At 50.0% G+C, this 11763-nt stretch overlaps 1 long non-coding RNA gene across 1 annotated transcript; it reads left to right on the top strand.

Moving 5' to 3' along the window:
* The first annotated feature begins 233 nt into the window (after positions 1-233).
* Positions 234-898, top strand: LOC144388856 (uncharacterized). Its single transcript, XR_013453126.1, has 2 exons — positions 234-380; positions 520-898. It is a non-coding gene; the product is annotated as an uncharacterized LOC144388856 (long non-coding RNA).
* Positions 899-11763: the final 10865 nt, after the last annotated feature.

An 11763-nucleotide genomic window follows, 5' to 3' on the forward strand; every position in this document is an offset into this window, starting at 1 on the left:
CTGCGACTAGTGTCCCACAAGTGATTCAGCTCCCGTGGGTACATTCCAGGAAATAGCCAGGCCCTGTATTGTGTTTAAATCCAGCATTAAGTTTCACGTCACTTGACACTTGTCTCATTCAGGCGCAGCAGTGGAGGCTGTGACTTGCATACGAGTCACACGGTGACTCATTAGGATTCAACTGGCAGTCCTAAAGTAAAAGTACAGTGGCATGTTGTTTCTCTTCTATTTTTAGTGAATGAGTAGAAGAAAAAGGGAGAGACAAAGCGAGTAAAGGGGAAGGGCGACGGTATGTGACTGACGGCTGCAGAAGAACCAGAGAGAAGTGCCGGCGAGAGTCGAGAGTTGTAGAAAGCTGTATGACTGGACTGCTGCATCTGGTTTGTTTAACCAAAGCAGTTTTTTCCATTATTGATTGTTAGATAAGACGATCCAATTAACAGCTGATTATCCTTAAGAGTTTCCTCACTGTTTGTTTGTGTTTGCTGTGAGGAGCCAACGCCGGTTCCTTCTTCCCAGCAGGGTGAGTGAGCCCAGCAGAGGAATGGCAGACTTCATCCTGTCGCGATGGGGATGGTGCTAATTGTTTCCCGGGGACCGGTGGCACAGCAGACCACCAGACCTAATCAGGGATTCCACACAGTCCAACCTGGCAGATGAGGTTGTTCAAAGCCATTCTGTCAACGGATGCACGCGATGACTTTGCACAATGATCTTGTCAGAACCGTACAGTCATACCCGCATAAATGTCCCATTCATTCAGTGAAGTTTGTCCTCTTTTTCAAGAATTAGCATGTGCTATTTGAAACGGAATAGGTTGTCTCATATGACCAATAATGGGGAAACAACATAAAAAGATGAAAAATAAAATATCTAAAGGATTTTTTTCCTGTTTAAAGTGTTGTTGTTTTTTTGTGGTTATGATACCGAAACGCACCAACTCACTCCGATGTAAACCCACCAGCATCACAATCACGCTCTAGCCAGGAAGCCGATGTTCTGTTTGTCGTGTGTAACTGAAGAAAAAGTGGAGATAGGGAGTCACATGACTGTAGCATGAGTCATCAGTCAGTTCACTTCAAACAAGCCAACAAACATTTGCCGAACCCAAATGTGATTTTCTTGCATATAGCTTTTTTGAAAAGAGTGGAGTGGAGAGAGTGAGCCGGGAACCACAACGCTGGTGGTTCAAACCCCGGCTGCTACATGTCCCATGTCAGTGTCCCTGAGCAAGACACCTCAGCCCTAATTGCTCCCCAGGCTAAAATGTAAAATCCATGGGTTATAAATGCAATGTAAGTTGCTTTGGATAAAAGCATCAGCTAAATGACCTGTAATGTTTTTAACACTGGGCAGATTTATTTTTGACACTTATTCCGAGTTAACGTGTTAACACTTTGTTGAGTGTTGATTTAACACTGACAAGATTGGGACGATGTAAACACCGGCTTAGAGTTCAACGAATCTCACAGAGTCAATTAAAATCTCTAAAATTTGCTGTCTGGTCTGTTCTCACATTTTTTCTGTCATTCTGTGCGTACAGAAAAAGAAGACCGTAGTAATAAATCCGACTGCGGCTTTTCCTATTTCTCTTTCCACCTCTGAAAATGAGGTGTTATAATCTGCAGGGACTCTAAACTGCCTTTGGCAGTCAGTAAACGTTGGTGAGCAGCCGGTGAGCCGCAGACACACACCGAGCTGTACGCCAGCTGTTGCGTGCCATCCCGCCGCATGTCCTTTGAAGTGCCACCGCCAAGCGGGCTGCACGGAGAACGAGCCAAGGTGGGCCGATGAGGCCAAATAGCATATTGCCCCCCACGTCAGTGTCCCAGCAATAGAAATGGGTCTATCGCTGAAACAGCTGCATTCTGTTGGTAGAACTTCCCCCTCAAGGACTGTGAGGATTATTTGTCGGGGCACGCGTGTGCGTCTGGGAGACGGGCGTGTTCAGAGGAAACAGCAGCAGGCACAGCCGACTCCACAACACAACAGGACCCCTCTTTTCAATTTCCTGCTCCAGTTTCCACCCCTGCTTCATGAAGTGGGATCGGCGAGAGGAAGAACACAACATTTAGCTGATATGGCACCGCAGAGCACAAGACGGGAAATTGATTGTGTCAGATTTGTGATAATGATCTCAATAAAAACAGGCAGGATTCCCTCAGGAGTTCTTACTCTTAACTCAGCAGTGGTCTCCAACAGGCGAGAACTTCCCGCTTTAATACCAGCGCTTTTATTTTACTAAACTAGATCAAACTAAAACCATTGTCTTTAGTAGTTTGACATGGGGCCTGAGTTAAGTGCTGTTGAAGGCCATACTTTTCAACATTTTGATAGAGCAGCCAAACAGTTTCCATGTGGGTGGCAGATGTATTTGCATTTTTAAATGGCCGTATTGTGTTTTCTCTTGCTGCATCTATAATTTATATCTGCACTTTCAGCAAGTCCTTCTAAACTAATGTGACGTTTTTTTCGGGCCCTTAAAAGGCAGCTACTTCCAGGAAAATCACCAAAACCTGATTGCGTCGAGCTGGTTAGGGGTTAGGGTTAGGGTTAGGGTTAGGAACATGATGGAGCATTTAGCAGCTACAGGCTTCCAGTTATTTACGTCAGAAGTTAGTGGAGACCAGAAATAGAGCTAAAAGGAGATTAAGTATCAGACATACTGTATATTCATGGTGGGCAAGAACGACACTCATTAACTGCTGGATGGGGAAATGGGCAAGTATTAGCTAATACGCATCGTCTTTAAATGTTTAAATGTGTTTTCACGTCTACAAACTGGCAAAGAAAAGTTAATGCAGGTGAAAATATAAATCATATACACAAGCGGAAATCAGCCACTTTAATGGGCCAGCCAATTTAGTGCTAAAAAAAGACCCAACACACAAGGCCTTGAATCATTTTCCTATATGGTAGTGTGTTCGAGTGTGTGTGTGTGTGTGTGTGTGCGCGCTCGCTCATGTGTGAGCCAGAGAGAGAGAGAGAGGGCGTGTGCTTCACTAATTCGACTCATAAATGTAAGACACAGCAACACGTTCACCAACCTGGACTTTGACATCTAAGGTTGCCACGGGAAGCAGACATAACAAACACCCATTTATAGTTGTTATTATTAACAGATGTTTTGACTCTCTCGCAACTTACATTTTCCAATGCAAAGCAGAGATTGGAGTCATACTGACTCCGTGGTATAAAATAGTGATTTGCGCGTGTTTGGTTTATGTTTTGTATTCACAGAACTGTATAAACCTTACGGAGGTTTTTGTGTGATGCAGTTCAAAGTTACTTTGATTATTTTGTATTTATGTATTTTACTTTAAATGTATTAGAAACGATTGACACCTGGTGCCCCCTTAAAATCTGCTGTGCTGGCTCCAGCAGCCCTGGCTCAGCTGGAAACATTCTTAAGGTATCACATTGCTATTACTGGAATGAAAACAGCGCCCCTCCATTCTGCTAGGCTGCAATTCGGCGTCCCATCCCACACAGTTCTTTAACAAAAATGTTTTCCTGGTCTAATATTTCAACACGGAAGATTTCAGCCTCTGTCCTGGAAAGAGAGCAAGGGTGGAAAACATTTCCTCCTCGTAAAAAAACAGCTCTTTCTTTTGTAAAGTGTTATTTAAGAATTTATTGTACATCAGACTGGAATAGATTATCAGAAAAAAACCTGAAATCAAAATTTTTGTTGCTCAGCCTGAATGTATTGCAATAACAAAGTTGTAGCTTCTTTTTTTTGCTTTGAAAACCCCGACTGGAATTACTTCCATCAGGGAGAACTAGGGAGCAAAGATGGCATGCAGCAGTTTGCAATCACCATCACTCTGCCTCCATGACTCATGGGGGACTCATAGGGGAGACTTCCCCCCAGCAAGCAGTTGATTAAAACCGCAAAAGAACATCAAGTCTCATCTTTGTGCTAATGCCACGCGCGGGGAGGCAGCAGATGTGTAGAATGCCGCTAATGTGTGTGTGTTTGTGCAGCATGAGGTCGTCATGAACACAGATGACTAACAAGTGTCTTGAGGGGTCCCTTCCCCCGTGATATAAGATGGAATTGTAATGAAAATGGTTAAAATTTGGGGGGAGGACAGGAGGATGTCCTGGCAAAGTCATAATAATCAAAATCAAAATGATAAATGCTTTGCTGAGGCCGAGCCACTAACAGCTTTTTGAAGTAGTAGTGATGGAAACACCACAACGCAAACTGCTGATAACTTTCAGGTTGCTGCTCTGCGGCTCACTTTTATTGTTTTAGACAATGTGTTTGCTAACAGATGACAGCGAAGGTTTCCAGCACACACACACACACTTGTGAGTCCACTCAGCATCCATAGGCGCACACGGCGTGGTGAGTTTGATTTCACTCTTGGGAAGATTGTAAAAAATGTCCTTAATATCGACTTCGAGGTGATTGTCTGTGTTCAACCCGTCCGTCTGTTACAAATGACTGTACATTTACAAATGGAACATAACAGAAACCTGGTCCTGAACATCACTGATAGATCACTTCATGATACAGTGCTTGTATGACAAAAATACGACCTTATGTGGAGCATGAGATTTGAAGTAAAATACAAGACTTATCAAAGAACTTAAAATCTCTTCAAAAAACATCAAATTTCAGAAACAAGAAATTATTGGGAGACTTCAGGTTTGAATCACAGTATGTCCCCTTAAAGTCATTTAGTGTGGACAATAACCCCTGCATGCTGCTGAACCAATGTACATCTTCATGTTAACTAGATTAATTTTCATGTGTTATAAAACAACCCTGTGAATGTTATAAATTAACATTATAGTTTTTAAAATAAGCTTTAATGTGTCATAAAACACTGCGGCTGTCAGATATTTAACACTATTAAAGAGATAAAATATGAATACAATCCAAAAAGTAAATTTAACTTGGAAGCCGTGGGAATTATAAAAACACTGGCATAGTCTTAATTTTCACACTATGCAAGTTGAATTCACACTTCCAATTTTGCTGTGCATACAAAATGTTACGTAATGCTGCTCCTGATGCTCTTTCAATGATTGAATTCATCAAGTTGAAGCTGATTCTCTGGATGCAGCCTGTCATATTTAGTTTTTTTTGCACAATTTATTTAATATAGAGACTCATTCCTTTATACTTGAGCTTTACAATATGTTTGTGTGTGTAAGCCATAGTTCAGCAGGCACTCATGTGCAATTCATCAAACTTTTGTGCAAATCAGTCAACTTGTTTCACGAAACTCAAATGTTTTCCTCCAGTCTGACTCATCCCCAATCCTCTGGGGCTTCAGATATTGGACAGAGCCCTTGATCCCAGATCCGAGCTGCTGAGGCACAAGCAGAACAGACACCCACCAGGCCCTAATGTGTACATCCTGTTGAGAAGACGGGTCGCCCTGGAGACCAGACGTAGGCTTCATGGCAGGAGTGCAGAGAAGATGCGTATATTTACCCTACCAGCCTCTTGTGAGGGAGGAATTGTTTATGTGGATCATGTTATTGAGTGGAAGAAACGTGCAGGGGCATGTCTGACTGTCTACGCCAGGTTCCCAAACCAGAGGTTAGGGGTGGCACAGTGGGAGCCGAAAGCCCGGAGGAACGGCCACGAGAAACCCTGAATGATATCCTCCTCTTTAAGAACCACCAATGATATATGAAATATAGTAGAGGAAGTGCTTTATTTGTCCCATTGGGAAATGTTGTAAGCATTGCATCAGACAAGTTCTAGCTGCAGAGCTAAGCCAACCCTCCAATTAAATGTGTCTCGTATCAGGATCTCCAATCTTTGATGCCAAAAAAGAACAATTTGTATGAATGCAAAATACAACCAAAGTTGCTCATATTGAATATACACCTTACTAAATAGTATGCTCTGTATGACTGATTTTTTTTTAAATTACATTATCCAATTTATACATTTTCTTAGCATCGGTTAAATGTCAATATTTGATGATAATGAAACTGTGTTCTAGCAACAGCGTCAACAAGTGTTTACATGCATAATGATTTACTGGCGCCCTCCAGAGGTCATTCAGGGGCGGTGACGCAAACCTCACAGGTCTTTATTTGTGTTTGCTTTATTTATTGTAAACATTTAAAACATTTAAAAACCTAGTGACACACCCCTGGATCTAGTATCTTTTTTCCGGAAAGAGGTAAATGCACAGATTTTGTTGATCTCACCTATTATGTTACAGATCATTTAGCTGATGCTTTTATCCAAAGCAACTTACATTTTTAACCCATGGCTTTTTAAATTTTTTGCCCAGGGAGCAATTAGGGGTTAGGTGTCTTGCTCAGGGACACTTCAACATGGCAGCCAGGGCTTGATCTGCCAAACTTGTGGTTCCCAGCGCACCCTGTCTACCCCTGCGCAAGAGGCAACAGCTAATTACTTGTTATGGATTGTCTCTGACCCCAAGTGCACGACACCAGACACAGCTTAGGTTTAGCCGGAAAACGGCGTAGTTTATTTCACAAAATAACCAAATACGAGAAACAAACCAAAAAAAAGGCAACTCCAAAAACTTCTCTAGTCCGTGGGCGCTCTTAGTCCAATCAAAAAATGAAAACTCACACGATACTCACAGGGAAAACAAAAACTCTGCGTAGGGAATTCCGGAAGGGTTTCCAAGAGGAGCACAGGGGAAGAACAATCAACCCTCTCTGGGGAAAACACAGAGCACGAACTCACAGCGAGCCACTGGCAGATCTGCTTCTTAACCTCCCTGTGGGATGAGCTGACGAGCTGCAGCTGTGGCGATGAGCAGAGCGGCGTCAGGTGTGCGACTCTCTGGCTGGTCGAGCCCTAACACTACCCCCCCCTCCAAGGGAGCCACCCGGCGACTTGCCAGGCTTCTCGGGATGGGCTCGATAAAAGGCGGTCAGAAGCCCCGGGTCCATGATGAGCCGGCGAGATACCCAGCTACGGTCCTCCGGGCCATAGCCCTTCCAGTCCACCAGGAACTGGTACCCTCGCCCCCGACGCCGAACGTCCAACAGTCGGCGAACCCTCCACTGAGGGTGCCCATCCACGATTGTGGGTGGAGGTGGGTCCGGGGCAGGAGGCATCAGAGGACTGCAGGCGACGGGCTTAATCCTTGATACGTGGAACACAGGATGGATCCGCATAGAAGCCGGTAGTTTCAGCTTCACTGCGGCAGGACTGAGCACCTTCGTGACCTCAAAGGGGCCCACGAAACGGGGGTCCAGCTTCCTGGCGGTTGACTGCAGGGGAAGATCCTTGGCGGACAGCCAAACTCTCTGCCCGGGGTGGTATGTTGGCGCTGGGTTCCGGCGACGGTTGGCCCCCCGGCTACTACGTTCAGCCGCTTGGAGTAGAGCGGCTCTGGCGACTCCCCAGATGCGACGACATCTGTCCAGATGAGTCTGTACCGACGGAACTGCCACCTCAGGTTGTTGTGCCGAAAACAGCGGTGGCTGGTACCCCAGCGACACCTCGAAAGGGGAGAGACCTGTGGCAGAGCTGACAAGGGAGTTAATCGAGTACTCAACCCATGGGAGGAACCGACTCCAGGAGGACGGGTTCCTGGCAGCCACACAGCGGAGTGCCGTCTCCACACACTGGTTCATCCTCTCCGTCTGCCCGTTAGTCTGTGGGTGATAACCAGAAGAGAGACTGACAGAGGCGCCCAACCCCTTGAAGAATGCCCGCCATACCTGGGATATGAACTGAGGTCCTCTGTCCGAGAGCACATCCTGGGGGAGGCCATGGAGCCGGAACACATGGCTCATCAGGAGGTCCGCCGTCTCTGACGCCGAAGGGAGTTTGGGGAGGGCCACCAGGTGCACCCCCTTACTGAACCGATCTACTATTGTTAATATCACCGTCCTACCCTGGGAGGCCGGTAATCCAGACACAAAGTCCAAGGCCACGTGGGACCAGGGACGGCTAGGAACCTGGTCTGCCTGGTGAGAGGCCTTGCTGCGGGCACAAACGGGGCAGGCCAACACAAAGTCCCTCACCTCGTTCCTCATTGTGGGCCACCAGAAACGTCGAGCTAGGAAGGTGAAGGTGCGGTGGACCCCGGGATGACAGGCAAACTGGCTGGCGTGGCCCCACTGAAGTACCCGGGGCCTGACAGATTCCGGGACGAAAAGCCTACGTGGGGGTACGCCACTCGGTGCAGGTTGGGAGCGCAGCGCCCCCCTCACGACAGTCTCGATGCCCCAGGCCACCATGCCGATCACCCGGGTCTCGGGGACGATGGGTGCCGACTCCTCGGTGGCCAGTCCCCCCCCCTGATGTAGTCGGGACAGGGCATCCGCTTTGATGTTGCGGGAACCGGGACGATAGGTCAGGGAGAAATTGAACCGACTGAGGAAACCGGCCCAACGAGCCTGTCGCCCATTGAGACGCCTGGCCGCCCGGATGAATGTCAGGTTCTTGTGGTCTGTCCAAATGGTAAATGGCTGCTCTGCCCCCTCCAGCCAATGGCGCCACTCCCCCAGAGCAGCTACTACTGCCAGCAACTCCCGATTACCGATGTCGTAGTTCCTCTCCGCGGGAAGAAAACGCCGGGAGAAGAACGCGCAGGGGTGCACCTTCTGATCTCCCACCGCCCGTTGGGAAAGGACTGCCCCCAGCCCGGTGTCCGAGGCGTCCACCTCAACAATGAACTGTCGCTTTGGGTCGGGATGGAGCAGCACTGGGGCGCTAGTGAACCTCCTCTTGAGTGACCGAAAAGCGGCGTCGGCGGCCGGGGACCAGATGAACGGCTGGGAAGAGGAGGTCAGCCTGGTGAGGGGTTCTGCCACGACGCTGTAGTTCCGTATGAACCTTCTGTAGAAGTTAGCAAATCCCAGAAAGCTCTGCAACTTCTTTCGCGACGTAGGGCTCGGCCAGTCTACCACCGCCTGGATCTTGCGGGGGTCGGCCCGCGTCTGCCCTCTCTCCACAATGAAACCCAAGTAGTCGACAGAGGCGGAGTGGAAACGGCACTTCTCAGCCTTGACAAAGAGTCTGTTCTGGAGGAGACGCTTGAGCACCCGACGAACGTGCTGGACATGCTCCTCGAGAGTCCTGGAGAACACCAGGATGTCATCGAGGTACACAACCACGAACTCATCCAGCATGTCGCGGAGCACGTCGTTCATGAGCGCCTGAAAAACCCCCGGGGCGTTGGTAAGGCCGAATGGCATTACGCGGTATTCGTAATGACCTCGGGGTGTCTTGAAGGCGGTCTTCCACTCGTCCCCCTCTCTGATCCGGACCAGGTGGTAGGCGCTCCGGAGATCCAGCTTGGAAAAGATGGCAGCCTGGGTCAGGGGCTCGAGGGTGGAGCTCATGAGGGGGAGGGGGTACCGGTTCTTGACCGTAATGTCATTTAGTTGGCGATAGTCAATGCAGGGTCGGAGACCCCCATCCTTCTTCACAAAGAAGAACCCCGCTGCCACCGGTGAGGATGAAGGCCGAATGAGCCCTGCTGCCACTGACTCCAAGATGTAATCATCCATGGCGGCCTTCTCAGGAATGGACAGGCTGTACAACCGACTGCTGGGAAGGGGGGCCCCTGGGCGGAGGTCGATTGCACAGTCGTATGGCCTATGTGGAGGGAGAGACTGAGCCCGAGACTTGCTAAAAACCTCTCCCAGATCCAGATATTCCCGACGGACAGCGGAAAGGTCCGGGGAGGGGGCACGGGGAGTCGGGCGGGGTGACGGACTTGGAGCTGCCTGGAGGCACTGGGCGTGACAGGAGGCGCTCCACTCCAGAATAGTCCCAGAGGACCAGGCAATGTGTGGCTCGTGCTGCACGAACCAGGGGTACCCGAGAATCACTGGGGCCAACGGGGACTGGATGAGGTAGAATTGGCGGGTCTCTACATGGTTACCCGCCACAGTGAGGGAGACTGGGTGGGAGCATTGGGTGATGCGGGCTAGATGACGGTCGTCCAGTGCAAAGGCCTCTAACGGCTTCTCCAGTGTCCTCAGTGGAATGTTAGCCTGGACAGCGAAACCCAAATCCAGGAAACAGTCATCCGCCCCTGAATCGAGGAGGGCCCCTACCGTAATCCGTTGATCTGCCCAAGCCAGGGTGACGCTAACCCGCCGGTTAGGTGATGCAGGACTACGGGAACACGAAAGGCGGCTCACTAGGATCTCCCGGGGTCCTGGTGAGCCTAATCTTTTGGCCGTGTGGGACAGCCGCTGATGCGATGCACCTTCTGGCCACAGTAGAGACACAGCCCTCCCCTGAATCGGGCCTCCCGTTCGGCTGGGCTGATGCGCGTGCGTCCCAGCTGCATGGGCTCCTCCTCGGTCGCTGTCTGTGACGTGGAAGGCCGGACGGGACTGGGGGAAGTCGAATGGGCGACCGGGTTCCTCTCCCGTGTGCTGAAGATGTGGGGGATAGGGAGGGGTCCCCGGGGAACTCGCTCCCGCCTTCTCTCATTAAGGCGTCCATCGATGCGGATGGCGAGACTGACGAGGTCGTCGAGGGAGGCGGGCTCCTCCCGTGTAGCTAGCTGGTCCTTCACTGCCTCGCAGAGTCCCCTTCGGAAGGCAACCCGAAGGGCTGGGTCGTTCCACCCGCTTTCTGCAGCGGCCAGTCTAAAATCCACTGAGTAGTCCGCCACCGAGCCGCTGCCTTGTTGGATGCTGGCCAACCGGGCGCCGGGGTCCTTACCCCTTACTGGATGGTGGAACATCTTACGGAGCTCGGCCACGAACTCCCTGTAGGAGTGACGGAAACTGGCACCCATGGACCAGGAAGCGGCAGCCCACTGGGCGGCCCGGCCGGTAAGCAGGTTCGTCACATATGCGACTCGGGCAGCGTCGGAGGTGTAGCGGCTGGGTTGGTGAGTAAACACCAACTCACACTGCATTATGAAGGTGGCACAAGTCTCGAAGTCACCCCCGAACGGGTGTGGGCTGGAAAGGCAGGGTTCCCAGGGTAACGAGGCAGGTTCCGCAGGGCTACTTGGGAGGGGATCCCCCGGGGGCGGGCTCACTGCCCTCACCGGCGGAGGCTGGTTCGGCGGCTGGGTGGTGAGAGCCGCCGTCAATGCCCGTAGCTGTATTAGAATCTCGGCTTGCTGGGCCGCCGACGCCACCTGATGCTGAGTCAAGCTCTCCACCGAAGCTTGAAGGGGCTGGACCTGGACCTGGAGGTTACGCACGGCAATGGCGGCCGCCTCCAGCTGGTGAGTATGATTGTCCGTCAGCTGAAGCTGTCTATCCAGGGCAGCTTCTAAACTGCCACGGTCTGTGTCGGCTGGGGTCATCATGGTGAGTTCGTACTGTTATGGATTGTCTCTGACCCCAAGTGCACGACACCAGACACAGCTTAGGTTTAGCCGGAAAACGGCGTAGTTTATTTCACAAAATAACCAAATACGAGAAACAAACCAAAAAAAAGGCAACTCCAAAAACTTCTCTAGTCCGTGGGCGCTCTTAGTCCAATCAAAAAATGAAAACTCACACGATACTCACAGGGAAAACAAAAACTCTGCGTAGGGAATTCCGGAAGGGTTTCCAAGAGGAGCACAGGGGAAGAACAATCAACCCTCTCTGGGGAAAACACAGAGCACGAACTCACAGCGAGCCACTGGCAGATCTGCTTCTTAACCTCCCTGTGGGATGAGCTGACGAGCTGCAGCTGTGGCGATGAGCAGAGCGGCGTCAGGTGTGCGACTCTCTGGCTGGTCGAGCCCTAACATTACTATCTCAAACATAAATTCTTTTTTCTAGCACAATGTTAAATACTGTAGGTTGCGGTAGATTGACCCAAAATAGGAGAAG

Source organism: Gasterosteus aculeatus, chromosome 16 (genome assembly GCF_964276395.1).
Source record: "Gasterosteus aculeatus chromosome 16, fGasAcu3.hap1.1, whole genome shotgun sequence".
In the NCBI taxonomy this organism is placed as follows: domain Eukaryota; kingdom Metazoa; phylum Chordata; class Actinopteri; order Perciformes; family Gasterosteidae; genus Gasterosteus; species Gasterosteus aculeatus.